We start from the raw sequence: 14170 nt of genomic DNA on the forward strand, positions 1-14170 counted from the left end.
TGCAGATCCAGGATGGGCAGGACTAGGAGGCCCGAGCCCCTCCCGGGCCACCTTCTCCTCCTCCAAAGACGTCCTTGGAGGAGCCCTCGTGTCTTGGTGTCCCCAGTGCTCTCCAGCCTTGCTGTACATCTGGTTTTGGCCTAGAGCATACGCTGATGGCGGCGACCACATGAGGGTGCCAGTGCTATTTCCGTGCCCTGCACTCTGCGCTGTGGCTGGGGCTGTGCTCTGCTCTTAGGCTCAGGCTACTTTTGGGGGACCCCAACATCCCTCCAGGGACACGGGGACTTCTCGTGCAGGACGGCAGACCCATCTTTAGTGCATCGATCAATCCTTGTCATCTCATGGCAGGCGTTGCGATGCGAGCGTTGGCGAGGGTTGGCTAGTGGAAAGGGCAACGTGGCCTCTCACCCCTGTGGATCACAAGCTCTTGAGCAGTTACTGCGATGGGTGGCAGAGGGGATGTCTTTGCTGGTCTCAGGGGTTGGATCCGTGCTTTGTTTTCCTTTTATTCAAATGAATTTTTAAAAAACCTGTTTAAAATATCAAGCAGAAGGGCTGTCTGGATAAAGGCTGCCCGCTTTTGTACAACATCTCCATAAGTAAAGCACCCCCCTAGGAAGGGGGGAGGCTACGTTTCATCCTTGCCCCTGCCTGAGGGGAGATGCAAGCCCTGGTCTCCGCAGGACCCCAGAGAGCGTGTGAGCAGCAAGCTGCGAGCGTGTCTGCCGGGGAGGGCTCGTCCTGCTCCTTCCTGCTATTTTAAATAATTAATGATTTGATGGAGCAGGGAGTGGAGGAGGCAGGTGTCCCATCTCCCCGGAGAGCAGTCTGTGCACCAGGCTAGACAGAGACTTGCTCCCTCTCGATGAATATTTAAGTGTCTTAGACAAATTGGAGTGGCGCCAGCAGGGATGACTGAGAAGGGCTGAGCCTTTCCCAGTGGGTACCCAGTGCCTGAGGGCGAGGGAAACTGGCCCTGAATGGGGCAGGGAATAATCCCTGCTTGCATGTACATACTGTGCCTAGCCCGGTGACATCCCAGCCCTGGGTGGGACCTCTGGCTCTTGCTAGTCTTTTGTTACGTTTTAAGAGATCCTTGGATGAAAAGCTGTGCGGACTTAACCTGTCGCTATTAATGTCTTTGTCTGCGCCTCTTCCAGACCCCGAATCCAGGAGGATTGATTGCCTGTGGCTCTTCTGCTGCTTAATGCTGACCTAAGGAGAGAAGTAGCACAGATGCACTGAAAGTTCGCATCTGCGCGTGTTTCCAGAGGGCAAAAACCCAGTGTAGGCAATTTCTCCTGTCCTTTCTAAATAGGTGCGTTTCCAGGGGAAAGGCAGGAAGACTTTCTGCTGATACTAGCTACAGAATATTGCGAGGATTTATTAAAAATGTTGAACTCTTGCCTAGCAACCTATTTATTAGATTGTAGATCTACAAGAGCTTTTGGATTTCTCCACTAATATTGTGGCATAACAAATGACAAGGAGAGGTGATCATTTTACCTGTTTTTTTTCAATATATTGCTGGTATTGACTCTTTCTTTAGGAAGCTATTGAAGTCTTTGACTTGATTTCACTTCAATAATTTTACCCAGACCAGCATGTGCTCTTTCTTACTTGGAAGTCAATCTCTCTGACACAGCTTTTTGTGCTCTTAATTTGCATGCATAGTTTTTATATATTAGCTAAGGATCGTCATTATTTTAAATTTCCAGCTTTCAAAAATCTCAAGTCAGGCTTCTTAAAACCATGACTTTAGAAAATGTGCCTCTGTTTGCCATCTAGTTTAGTCATATACACAGTGATGTTAAAGTCAGTTAGGTTTGCAGCTAACCATACACTGCTGCCCACAAACCGGTATATGTTTATGCAGAAACAATTGCTCACCTAAAGGTTTAGCAAATTGGACTTTAATTTATAATCTTCCTTTGGAAGCAAACTTGGAAGGTGATTCCTTCTGCTGATGGTAGTTTGGGAAGCGAAGCCTCTGCTTCCCTAGAGATTCCCATGGTGGCAAAGCCTGGATCCGGGGACAGACTCCAGCCCTGGAGGCTCTTCTCGTCTGGCATTGCTGCCATGTTGAGATCTGAGTATTACGAGAGGACATGACCACGTTTCTTCTTCTCTGCTACATGACTTGGGTGGCAAACAGCACAAGGTGCAAACTGCAAATTCCATGTGTGTTGCTAGGGTGGGATCCAAGGTAGATCCCCAGCAATATGGCCTCATGTATGGCTCCATCTTATTTATGGTTTGTCTGGGACAGACTTTTAGCTGTCCCATAGACTAGGTTATTTTGGGTGTTTTCTTTGATACCTGCTCTGTTACTATGACATGTTGCAGAGCCCCAACTCTTCGGGAACATCCCAGCAGTGCACACAAACATCAGCCCTGTTGCTTCCAACAGTCAGGCATACGGAGCCTTCGGAAAGCCTGGAAGCCAGCAGGGCTTCACCAGCCCGCTCGGGAAGTCTCAGGAGGTATCCAGCCGCTTCCTCAAAGACTGCATTCATCTCCCTGCAAGGCTTCCACAGAGGAACAGCTTGTTAGAGGGACCTGTGGAGCCTTAAAGCTGTGCCAGTAATAATTCAGGCCCAATTCTGAAGTCAAATATTTAGTTAAACAGAGACTGTCTGATGACAGGATTAAACACAGACAGCATCTGAGTGAGCTCAACACTTCTTTTTTTTTTTTTTTTTTTTTGTGTCAGTGTCCATTTCACAAGACTATAATTCCATTTTTTCCTGTCTTCCCAGACGCAGCCCATCCTATGTAGCCTTTCAGACAAGGCAGAGTGATGTGTTTCAGCAGAGCTGTCACTCCTGGTTCAAGAAGCAACCTATATCACAGTGATCTCTTCTGTCTTCATGCTCAGGGAGAATTTAGTATTACAGGATTGGGAGCAAAGCACGTGTTAGAGAAATGGAAGATGCTTTGTTTTGCTTGTTTTGCTTTGGTTTTGGCAGGGAAAAGCCAGGGAATGTCAGAGTGTGTGTGAAAGAGCAAGCCCTGTATGGCAAGATGTTGCTGCATGGGGTTAAATCTATGTTAATAACAGCTGGAAATTAAAACTGGCAACTTTGAACTTCTCTCTTCTATCCATATCGCTTTCCAAAGCTCATAGGCCTTTAAATCTCTTGAAAAGATAGATGAGCTTAGGCTCCTATGTAGCTTTGAAAGTGAAGCTTATACTCAGTTAGCGCAGTGGCTGAGGTCGTTCCTGATGATCCACTCAATCCTGAGGATCCTGCTGTTTCTGCAGAGTTTATTGACACAAGTTCGGGACAGCTTCTGCCCTGGTATATTCTCCTTCCAGTTACAGAAAACTGGGCTTACATTTATGCTCTAAGAATGAACAAGAAGCAAAAAAAAAAAAAAAAAAAAATCCCAGCTCAATGTCATTTATGCCAGAAGGATATCTTATAAAATTACTGCTTGGGAAGAAATTGGTCATTTCTGTGATGTTTTGTGGAAGCAGGTCTGTCTGAATCTGCTGTGACTGAACTTTCTCGTGCATTGAAGTCCCAAGTGTGACTCGTAGCTGTGAGGTTACGGGTGTGATACTGTGGTGATACTGTGTGATACTTGCCTCACTGGCAAGGTTCAGGATGGTCTGTCAAAACACAGACTCCTAAAACTTGTGGACAGTGAAGGAAAATGAGTGTAGCAGGGAAGGATCAAGAGAGCAGAAAGGCGTCTTTTCCATATGTGTAAAAGTAGCGAGGATCCTATGCTTCCTGGATCTCCAAGGACTGTCTGGATCCTAAATGCTTCCTTGCATTTTTTCCCCCCCTCAGGAAAAAAAAAAAAAAAAAAAAAAAAAAAAAACAGTGCAGCCAAAATGCAGGATTTTAAAGCCTAAAGTGCGGAAACCTATTGCCAGAGGCACAGCTGCGAGCCGCTCTAATGTCATGCCATCAGGCCCATTGGTAGATATTAAGCAAAACAAACAACAACAAAAAAAAGGTCATTTATTGGAAGCAAAGGTTCCCTAGAGCTGTGATGCTGTCACTCGCTCCTCATCTAACCCCTGGATAAACTGTGGAGCGCAGCAGAAGCAGGAATGCTCAGTTAGGAGGCAGCAGTGCAGCTTTGGAAGGGTCCCATCTTGGCTGTCTGCAGTTTCTTTGCAGAACAACATCTGTCTCTGCCCCCAGCCACATCCAAGTGCACCGAAAAGGGCTTGTTCCAAGTTTAATGAGTAATTTCATGGTCTCGGAATTGGAGGCAGGGAGAGGGGGCTGGGACAGCAGCTGGAGCTTTGTGCTTTGCAAGGCTCTGCTCATGTCAAGTTGCAGCCTGATGGCTTTTATTTTATTGCAGCCCACCAGGTTTCCCTTTCAAGCGTGCGGCTGGTGGTCAGTGCAGAAACAGCTCTGACACTGGAAGCCCTTGGAACACGGCGGCCTCTCTTCTGGGCTCAACAAGCAACACGGAAAATAATGACGTGAGCAGAGAGGAGCTGGGGGATCTCAGCTGGGCGTCAGCGCTGCTCCGGGCATGGAGGGAGCGCTCGGAAAAGCGCTCCGCCTGTCCTGCTTCTGGCTTCAATGCAACGTGCATGTACAAATAGGAGGGAGAGAACAACAGAAAAAAACCCCAAACTCCAATTTAATCGCATTGCTTGAGCCTCTGCGGGGTGATGCTGAGGAGCGGTGATGCACACAGAGCGAGAACAGCTATGAGATGAGTCTAAGTGGTCTCAGCAGGCCTTTAAAAAGCACAAAGCCCAGTTTTCTCTGCGAGGAAGGACAGGGTTATCTGTGCAGAGCAGTAATCTGCGCAGAGCACAGGAAACAGAAGGCAGATGTTGTCATATGTTTGTCATATGTTTCCATCACAGGGTCTTCCACTGGGACACGCTCGCTGATCCCAGCTCCGGAGCGGGGCTTGCACAACTCCACGCACGCACCCTGCTGTGTTTATTATTTAGTGCATAAGGATATACAGGGCTCTTCCTCCACCTGCCCGCGTTTTCCTAGCCTGCAGAGGAAGTTTACGTTGACTTGCTGTGACTCAGCTGCAGAGCCTTGCTCATTTTCATGGTGTTAGTCACAGAAAGGGAAAGCCAAATGGCAACCGGTCTGTGCCTGCAGACACCTGTAATTCTCCTGCTTTCTGCTGTTAATCCCTGCATGAGTCTCTGCTTACCGGCCCTAACATGCTCATCCTGCCCAAGCTTTTCAGCTCTTTGCAAGGACAGCCTGATTAGGAAGCACTCCTAAAGCTCTGCAGGAGTGTGCTCAGTCTCCAGAGCCGTTTGGGGAGTTCCTGAAATGGGGCTATTTCGAGATGACACTTCATGGTTGTAGCAAGGGGCTGCTGCTGAGTGAAGTGAACCCGGACGGGTGCTGAGCTCCGCGGTCCGCAGGGAGCTGCTGCTGGGCTACCTGCTAAAGATGCTCGGTGCTTGTGGGTCCTGCTTCCACTGAGGATGGTTTGTTGGTGCCCACCAGGCTGGGAAATTTGCCTCACGAGCTCTCTGTGCTTTTGTCCCCTGCTGTAAGACGGCGTTTCGCTTCGCCCGGGCCGCGCTGCGGGGCCGCCTCGCTCCTCCGCGCTCGCTGGGGACGTGACCGTGGCTCAGCACCTCGTGCTCCGTCTCCTGACGCGGGGGGAAGCGCCGGGCCGGGTTCCTCCGCGCTGCGCGACGGGGTTAGCGATGCCACGTGAGCGTTAGTCACAAAATCGCACCAAGATCTGCACAGGCTTCGGCTGGGAGATGGGAACCTGTGACCGCCGCTGCAGCGGGGCCAGAAACGGCTTTCCCGTTTCCACCTCATTCCGTGCACAGGACAGCGCGGTGCACAGCCTCGGTGGGCTGTCCACAGGGCAAGGAAGGACCTCGGGATGAGACAGCGGTTGCTTTAGAGTCGAGGCAGTTTCCTGCAGGATATGGGAAGCTGAGGTTCAAGTCAGTGGTCTGGATCTGGCAGGGAGGTGCCTTGGACTTCAACCTCGCTCCACCTTAAAAGCAGAGGAACCACTCCAGGGTCCTGCTGCCTCCGTGTGTGCCTTGATCCTCTGCAATGAGCTTTGATCAGCATTGCTCCACGGAGTTCTCAATTAAAAGCTGGGCTTTCCATTACTTTCCTGTAGAAAAATACTGGAAAATTCCTGTGCTGGCATCTGGCCTACCCCTCCCTGCAAATATCACCGGCTTTAAATGCGGGCGCTTCTCGTGATGCTGTTTCTTTGCTTGTGCTCCCTCCCTTTGCTGTCCCGGATGGTGGGAGCTGGCCTCTCCTTACATGACACTGACATGAACTTTTGGGGCTTCATGAACTTTTGGGGCTTGTCCGCGTTTCCCGCTGCCTGTTCCGGGCAGGAGGGAGGAGGGCCGGGCCCCGGCTGCTCCTCGCTGCCTGCTGCAGCGCTCGCCACCGCCGCGGCAGCCTCGTCTGCAGAAAGCTCTGCGGGCAGCCGGCTGGTTTCATCATGACAATGTAGTTATCCTTTTAGGGGAAAATTCCCTCGGGGAGCCAGCCCGCAATTACCTCCTCCTCCGGCGCGTTCCTGCTGGAGATGACTTGTAACACAGCTGAGTTACAGCCGCGCTGCCGGCGGGCAAAAACATGAAACCCTCCTGGCTTCTGGCTGTTCCCTGCTGAAGCCAGAAACTGTGCTCGGTGCCCCGAGGGAAGGGCAGCCTGTGGCCCTGCAGTTAGGGAGTCCTGCGGATAATTATCCTTCCCAAGTGCCGGCTAAATGCCAGGACGCCAGAGTGGGCAGTGACCGCCTTTCAGCCTGCTCTTGTTCACTGTGGGGAATGGGGTCCCCCAAGAGTCCCGGTTTGGAGGAATTCCCAATGTTCTGCTGGCAGATTCCCTTCCGCAGGGTGATGCCTGCCGGGGACGGGGCTGCCGCTGCGGGCACAGCGGGAACGCGGAGCTGAGAGAAGGGCCCGGGCTCCGTCTGCGCTTGGAACGGTGCGTTTGGCTACAAGACCCTGAATTTACATCTCGTGCTTAGCCCTGAAAATACTTTAATTCCAAATCAAATGTTCACCAGAACGACACTCTTCAACACAAATATTTCACAGGAATGAGATCGGCCTCCTAAAAACGTTCTAGGAACAGCTTCTTTTTGACATTTTCAGGTTTACTTTGACTGCTTTGAAAAATGTCACCATCTCTCGCGGCAATAACAGACACATTAGAAAACCCACCCCATACCGGTGCAGTTACTGTTGTCTTGGGCCAGAACAGATGGACCACGGTCCATGGTTTGGATCATTTGAGAATGAAACCGTGATCCTTGAAGGAAACAGTCGCCGCGGAGTTAGGCTGGATCCCTGTGCTCCATTTTGAGATGCACAGGAATAATTTATTTTCGCTGTGTGGAACTTTCTTTTCCTCTGAGAATCATCAAGAATTTGTGTTCTTTCTCCCTGCCTAGATTAAGGCAAAAATAAAAATTTTTGAAGACTTCTGTAAGCTGACAGGAAACTTTTGCATCAACTCCATCAAAAATACGTAATTGCTCTTTCAGCCTTTAAAACTCTTACTGTGAATTAACTGAAAAAAATGTAAATTATCTTGAAACTGGATTTCTATGCTGCAGAGCAAAATCACAGAGCTTTTTTTTATGCTTTTTTATTAAAAAAAGGACAATTTTCCAAATCTATAGTTCTCTGTTAAAAGTTTTGGGTTGCTGCTTAACCTGAAGCTGTTTTGCCAGGAAACTTCTTGCCAGTGATTACGGTGGAGCCCTGATTTCACACTTGGGTGTGGATGGTGATGAACCCACAGGGATAGAAAGGCAGAAGTAGAGATGAGCTGAGAGCAGAACGGTCATTTGAGAACGTTTCAGAAGTTCCTTAGTTCTTGGCAGCTGAAAACAAGTCGGGTTTTTTTGCCTTTCTCAGGAAAACCAGCGCCTGCCGTTGAGATTAGGAGCGCTCTGGAGATTAGGAGCTGCTGCAGGCCCAGTTGGGACAGGAAGGCCAGGCCGATGCTTGGGCCAGGCTTATAGAGAATGTAGGTTCAAACCTGCGTCTGCTGCAATTCCCCTGCGATATCTGACTGTATTTTTCTTCCTTTGAGTTTCGTTTCCCCATCAGTAAAATGAGCCTTCTCGTGCCTCTCCTTGCAGCTACGTACAAGTGCATTAAGAACAGGGCTGTGCTTTGCTGTCATGGTGATAGGATCCAAACACACCCGGAGTATCTCGCCAGCGTTTCCAAACTGCCTTCTTGGTGCAAAGGAACTAGCAGAGGAGCCCGCAGGTTTGTTTGCACCGGTCCTGCCCTCGAGGCAGTTCGTGCTGCGGGTCTCTCCTGGTGCTTTATCTATCGCAGTGATAAATATCCCCGTGTGCCGGCGTGCGCTACATAACTCGCATCCCTGCATCTAAAAATGATAAGCATTTCCCTTTTAAGAAGCTGGGAGGTTTTTTCAGGGCAAAGTAGATATCTCTGGAAGGAAAAAAAATCTTTCCTCCAAAACTCCTTGAGTTTTTGTGGGTGGGAGGGGCAAACACTAATACTGTTAAAAATATTGACTCTTTGGGAGTGCATTCCATGCCAGTCCCCGGTCCAGATGGCTTTGTCTTCTCCCCAGAACAACTCCAGGATATTTCGAGCTCTTATTTCTCATTTAAATGAACAGCGTGGTGGATTTTATAGCTCTCCTGGCACAGTATGTCTTATCCACCTATGGGCTAGGAGTAACAGCTCTTGAACTGTCATATCAACCAAGCAAATAGGATTTGGGGTTTCATTCCTACCCCGAGTTAGTAAAATATTTAAAGACAAATTTGCCTTCATTTTGCAAAGTGAAAAGACTCCTACCGTCACTGTCAGGCTAAAGTCATTCATGTCCATAAAACAACTTGAAGTCCTCGTGTTGGAAGAGGCTATAAAAGAACAGCCAATAGAGTGGTTAGTCCAAAAACATGGAGTTAGTTCCAGCTTAGTTTTCCAACATTTCAATTCCATTCAATTCCATTTATTTTGAGCAAATCATTTCAAAATCCCTTTCCTGACTCTGAAGCGTGCCTATGTTCCCAAGTGCAAGTTTGTCCCCCTGGGGATGTGGGAACTGTCCCATGAATCCGGCGGCAGTGATGAGTAAGGAAACTCTCCTGGCAGCGGCTCACGAGAACTTATGGAAAGCTCCCATCAACGGAGCGCTGAGCTTTCTAGGAATAAGTTGTCCGAGCAGAAAAGGGACACGAGATGGGAAGAGAGCTGGTGGAGAACAGCCTGGGAGAACGCTTGGTCCATAATAGAGCTTTGCAAGTCTAGAGCACTGCTTCTAGCTTTAACTTGGTGTGATTGAGAAAAAAAAAGACCTAAAAAACAGGTATGCAGTTTTTTAGAAGGCTTCCAGCCTGTGCTGAGCCTTGTCCTTGCAGCTGTGTCTTTCCTATGACCCCTGAGCTGGCTGGTTTGAGCGCGTCAGCAGCACTCGGCTGCCGTCCGGTCTGCTGTGTGGGCAGGTTGCAAGGAGCAGGAGAGAAGGAGGAAAGGAGAGTCGGGCTGAGCCCGTGTGGGAATGAGCCCTGGGGATTCCTAAAGTGCCACCTTGTTCATCATCCTGCAGCCCAAGGGATCTAATCTCACAAGGGGTCCCCAGGGAGAGGGAAAACAAGTTTAAAGAACCGACTAGCCCGTAGAGGTAATGGTGCTCGGCTTGGTTGCTGAGGCTGAAACCTATAGAAATAGGTAAAATTCTCAGCTATTGCCCTCTGACCAGGAACAGCAGAAACCGCAGAGCCGGGAAGATGTGAGGGTGAGCGCTTTCCACACCGACTGTAATAACGATGCACTAAAGTGGGGTTCCCTCCCTCCTTCTTCTCCTCTCTGCTTTCCAAACAGGAGGAACAAGAGGTGCGAGGGCCAAGCCCCGCTCTGCTCTCCAACACGAAGGTCAGAGCAGCAGGTCTCCAATCCTGCGAGCCGTGGAGGAGAAGACGGGAATACACAGCTTAAAATGCCCCCGCGCTGCTTGGAACAGCAGCCAGCTTGCTGCTGAGAATGAAATTGTTAACGGCTTGAAACATCCCTTCGGCTGCTGTCACGGGAATATATGGGTTGCAGAGGCATGAGGTAAGGTACTAGAGGAATGCTGTGACTAAGTTTCCTGGAACAACTGAAACACTGGCTTTTTTAAGCATGTGAACTTCCAGAGCATAACAAAACAGGGCGCTGCGCTCTCCAAACTGTGGATAGCTTCGATGCCTGCTGTTTTTCCAGCCCTTAAATTGGAAGGGGGGAATCTTGGCGAGCTTCACTGATGGTGATTCATGTTTAAGATAAAACACACATTTTTTTAATAGCAAGAATAATTAATCATTATAAGATACTAGCCGATGCTGTGGTAAGTCCCCTGCCAGTCTGCAATTGGAAGAGCCCTTTCTGCCTTTTTTTTTCCACTGTAAATTATTGAGTTCTGTAGGAAAAACTAGATGAAACCTCAGGACCTGTGTTTTCTGTTTCGGATTACATGGTAACACAGTCTCTCCTAACTGGTAATCTATGACTATCCATTGAATTAAAAACAGTCAAGGGAGCGTTGCACATGCTAATTCTCTGTGTCTTTGGCTTTTTAAATCATGTTTCAAGGGCTTTACTTAGTGCTAGACATTTCCCTTCCTTACCAACAGCAATCTAAAGCCAAAATGAGATGTTTTGCCTGTTCTCTTATTCTGAGTAAGACCATGAGACTGCCTTTCTCTGTAATTTATCTGTAGAAATCAAGACAATATTGGAGCTTCCTCTGAGGAACTGCTGCTCATTGCTAGATCCTGTTCCCTTCCCAGCAAAGGTCTGAGGGTTTGCTAAGCACATTTCTTTACCCAAAGCAAAGCTTGTGCAATGGGACACCATAAATCCAAGCAGGGAGCTTTTGTCCTTGCTTCCCTGTAACTTCTCAACTTGCTGACCGGTTTCTGCTGAGCAGGAAGCGGTTGCTACCAGAGTCACTTCCTATCATCCGGTGACTTGGTGGCAGCAAGGGGACGCCTGCAGCGGGAGCTCGGTGCTTTGCAGCCACCTGAGGACACTGAGGAGAGCCCAGGCAGCAGTGCTGGACACTGCTCTTGGCCAGGCACCGCAGGAGGGGACGAGGAGGCTGCTCCAGCCCAGGTGCATCCCGGGCAGCTTGCAGGAATGTGCCCATTCTCAGGGAAGTCACAAGGAGAGCAATGCAACTCTTTGGCTTTCCCTGCCAGCTCCGCCGGGATTCTCCCCACTGCTTTGCAGGAGGAGGTGCTTTCCTGGCTGGAAAGGTGAAGGGATCTGCAGGGAGCGCAGCAGCTCCAGCCGCAGCCCCGCGTGTCACCATCCTCTTCTTGTGGTTAGCACAGCACCGAGCTCAGCCCGGCCCGAGCGCAGCGCGGGGTCCGCTCCGCTCCCCTTCGGGACAAACAGCTCTTGAACAGCTCTTGTTTAAAAAGGGGGTTTATTGCCACATCTTAAAGCTCTTTACAAGCAGGAGACAAAGTGCTGCCTTTCCACTGGCTGCAGCAGCTGCTTTCCAGATCGTTGGCCACGTTTGCTTGCTTGCAAACTCACTTCCTTCCTGTCACGAACGTGTGACCCGGTGGCATAGCCCGAAACACAGAATTACGCAGCAGCTCCCCATGCCCAGAGGGGTTTTAGGCACAAGAAAGCTGTTTTAGTGCAGCCAGGAATTAGGTAAGTTAAAAGGGAGAAAAGGAAAAAAAAAGTGCATGGTGGCAGGATGTACACTGAATTTGGAGTTGCAATAAGAGGTCAGAGCAAAGGCTTTCTAGACCAGGATCCTGTCTCTGACTGCGGCCAGAAACTCCAGAAAGGAGCTCTGGAAGCAGCTACAGAATAACCCACCCTCCTGCCTTAGGCAGAGCCTGGCTCCTGACCAGAACAAGAATAACCAGGGGGAAAACTGCAGGAGGAACACGGTGTTTCCTGGGGAGCCCAGCTGGGTCAGGCTTGCAGCTGGGCTAGTCATTTTAGGATGAAAATGCTACTCCTGCTAGAAAAAAAAAAGTAATAAATTTGAAAACAAAAGAGACTCTAACATCATGCTTTCAGCAGTTCCATTACTGGGTGCTAAGGCGATTCCACTTAAGTTATACTTATTTACAAGACATAATACAATCTAGGACGTTCTGTTAGTACAGCAAATACAGTATTTAGCTGCAGCTTGTAACATGATTTAACTTCCCCATTTCCTAACAGGTATACACTTGCGGGGCTTTTTTTCTGCTAAGACTCCTACTGACAGGTATTCAGTAAAATGTCAGACACTTTCATTTTGCATTAGGATATTCAGTATTATATAAAAATATACAGTAAATATAAGTGCTTCCTGTAGGCTTGGCTGTGACAGATAGGGATGTCTCAGTGTTTTCATTTGCCAGATGAATATCCACAGAACAGACTGCCACAGGAAAACACCTCTGAGAGCAAAGACGTCTAGATACATTATGGGACTAAGTTATCCCATGAGCTATTTCCATTCTCAAGGATTTTCAGTTCCAGGCTTTGATTTGACCATCCTTGAGTTTAGCATTGGCTTCAAATTTGGGATATGACCCTGTACCCAAGGTTTGCTCTGGTTTGTGTATCTTCCAAATAGCATGACCTGCTTTTCCCATCTAGTTTCTCTCTTGTTATAGAACTGTGTCTTGCAAAATCTGGCCTGCTCTCTGAAGCTGATGTCCCTCGACTTCCAGTGCACACCAGGTTCTGACAGCTGGCGTTCCTACCACGCAGCGCTCGGTAAACAAAAGTGCACATGCAGAAAAATACACTTAGATAGCAGATAGGCACTGAGTGTTGTCTCTATTTCATTAGCCCTTGCCCTAAAGTATATCTGAAAGATGAACGAGACCCATGGTTCATACCGAATCCATAGCAGCAAATTATGCAGACCCAGAGTTTGCTCTTGGGCCACGTGCTTGGGACTTAAGAATCTTTTTGTCTCAAAGCAAAGCTTTTTGGCACCTGAGCTCTGGCTGCTTGACTGCATAGAACTTTCCGTGCAAGAGGATAACAAGTGATTTTCCATGCAATGTCTATGGCTGGCTTGCGAGGGGGACAGACCATAGAAATCCAGGCTGTTCTCATCAGAAGAAGAGGAAGCCCCAGTTCAAGTAACTGCTGTTTTGGTGGTGCCAACCGAGAACGGCTGCGGGCACCACGGCAGCACTGCTGTGCTCAGAGCTCAGCTGCCCGTCGCCTCGTCTCAGCAGAGGCTCAGATGAAGCTTCACGGAGCTGCTGCCATGGGAGGAGTTTGCAGCCCATAGCAGCCTTGTGAAACCTGAGAAATCGTGAAAGGAAGAACAGAGGAAACACTGTCCGCTCAGCTAAGAGTGCAGCGCTGGCAAATGCGAGAAAAGAGCCTAGATAAAGTGTCACTCCTTAAAACCAGGCTGGAAACATCACCCTTTTCTGTGCTCCCTGAGCTCAAGGTCCCCTTGGGGATGTCATACGATTCCCCTCAGAGCAAATACTGTTGAGATTGCAGGGGAATCAGCTCAGACACAGGGCTGTACAGCAGGGGTGCAAAGACAGGATCTTACCATCACTTTACTCACTAGATACCAAGGAAACTGTGGCTGCTTTCAGAAGCAGCTGCAGGAATTATGCCTTCCCCAGACCCTTTGCTTAGCGACGCCTTTTTATTTCAATGCACTTAAGCCACTGGGGCCAGCCCCCAAGCTATGTGTGCAAAATGCCTTTCCCTCCTGGTACTCAGCATTTAAACAGCTGTTCAAATTACAGCTGTGTGTGCCAAACTGTGGCGCGCAGGCTAGCCGGGACACAGCAGGTAGGAAACTTAAAATAATAGGGGGGATTTCATCGAGAGCTCTTGCCTGATATGCACACTACGTGCCAAGGCAATGCAGAGACAGCCTACAGCTAAGGGAAACATATCCTTAAAGAATGAGCTAGGCAGGCTCTCCTAGGCAGATCCCTGGGATCTCCTGGACACAGGCTCTCCAAACATCTGGCTAATTGCTCCAACTATCACAAGGGAACTCATCAGATAGCTATATTCTTTAAAAATAGATGTGTTGCACTGCTATAATGTACTCCCCCTGAGGCTAAGTGTAACCTGCCCTGCATCTTTGCCTCTGTTTCCCTATTAATGAATTGGAAACAATTAATACTTGCCTGGCAAGGATGCATTGAGATTTTCGTTCGCTTACACGGTGCTTAGCAAACACCT

The 14170-nt window shown here is 48.9% G+C and overlaps 1 protein-coding gene across 1 annotated transcript in view; it reads left to right on the plus strand.

The window, feature by feature from the left end:
- CILP (cartilage intermediate layer protein) overlaps window positions 1–6405 on the plus strand; it is a 115405-nt gene extending 109000 nt beyond the window's left edge. Inside the window, exon 10 of the mRNA XM_088536259.1 lies at window positions 6391–6405. The gene's annotated coding sequence lies outside the window, so the exon portion shown is untranslated. The remainder of the gene's footprint in view (window positions 1–6390) is intronic.
- Window positions 6406–14170: the final 7765 nt, after the last annotated feature.

Source organism: Tinamus guttatus, unplaced genomic scaffold (genome assembly GCF_059628265.1).
Source record: "Tinamus guttatus ecotype Peru unplaced genomic scaffold, ASM5962826v1 Tinamus_guttatus_pri_ptg000004l, whole genome shotgun sequence".
Classification (NCBI taxonomy): Eukaryota; Metazoa; Chordata; class Aves; order Tinamiformes; family Tinamidae; genus Tinamus; species Tinamus guttatus.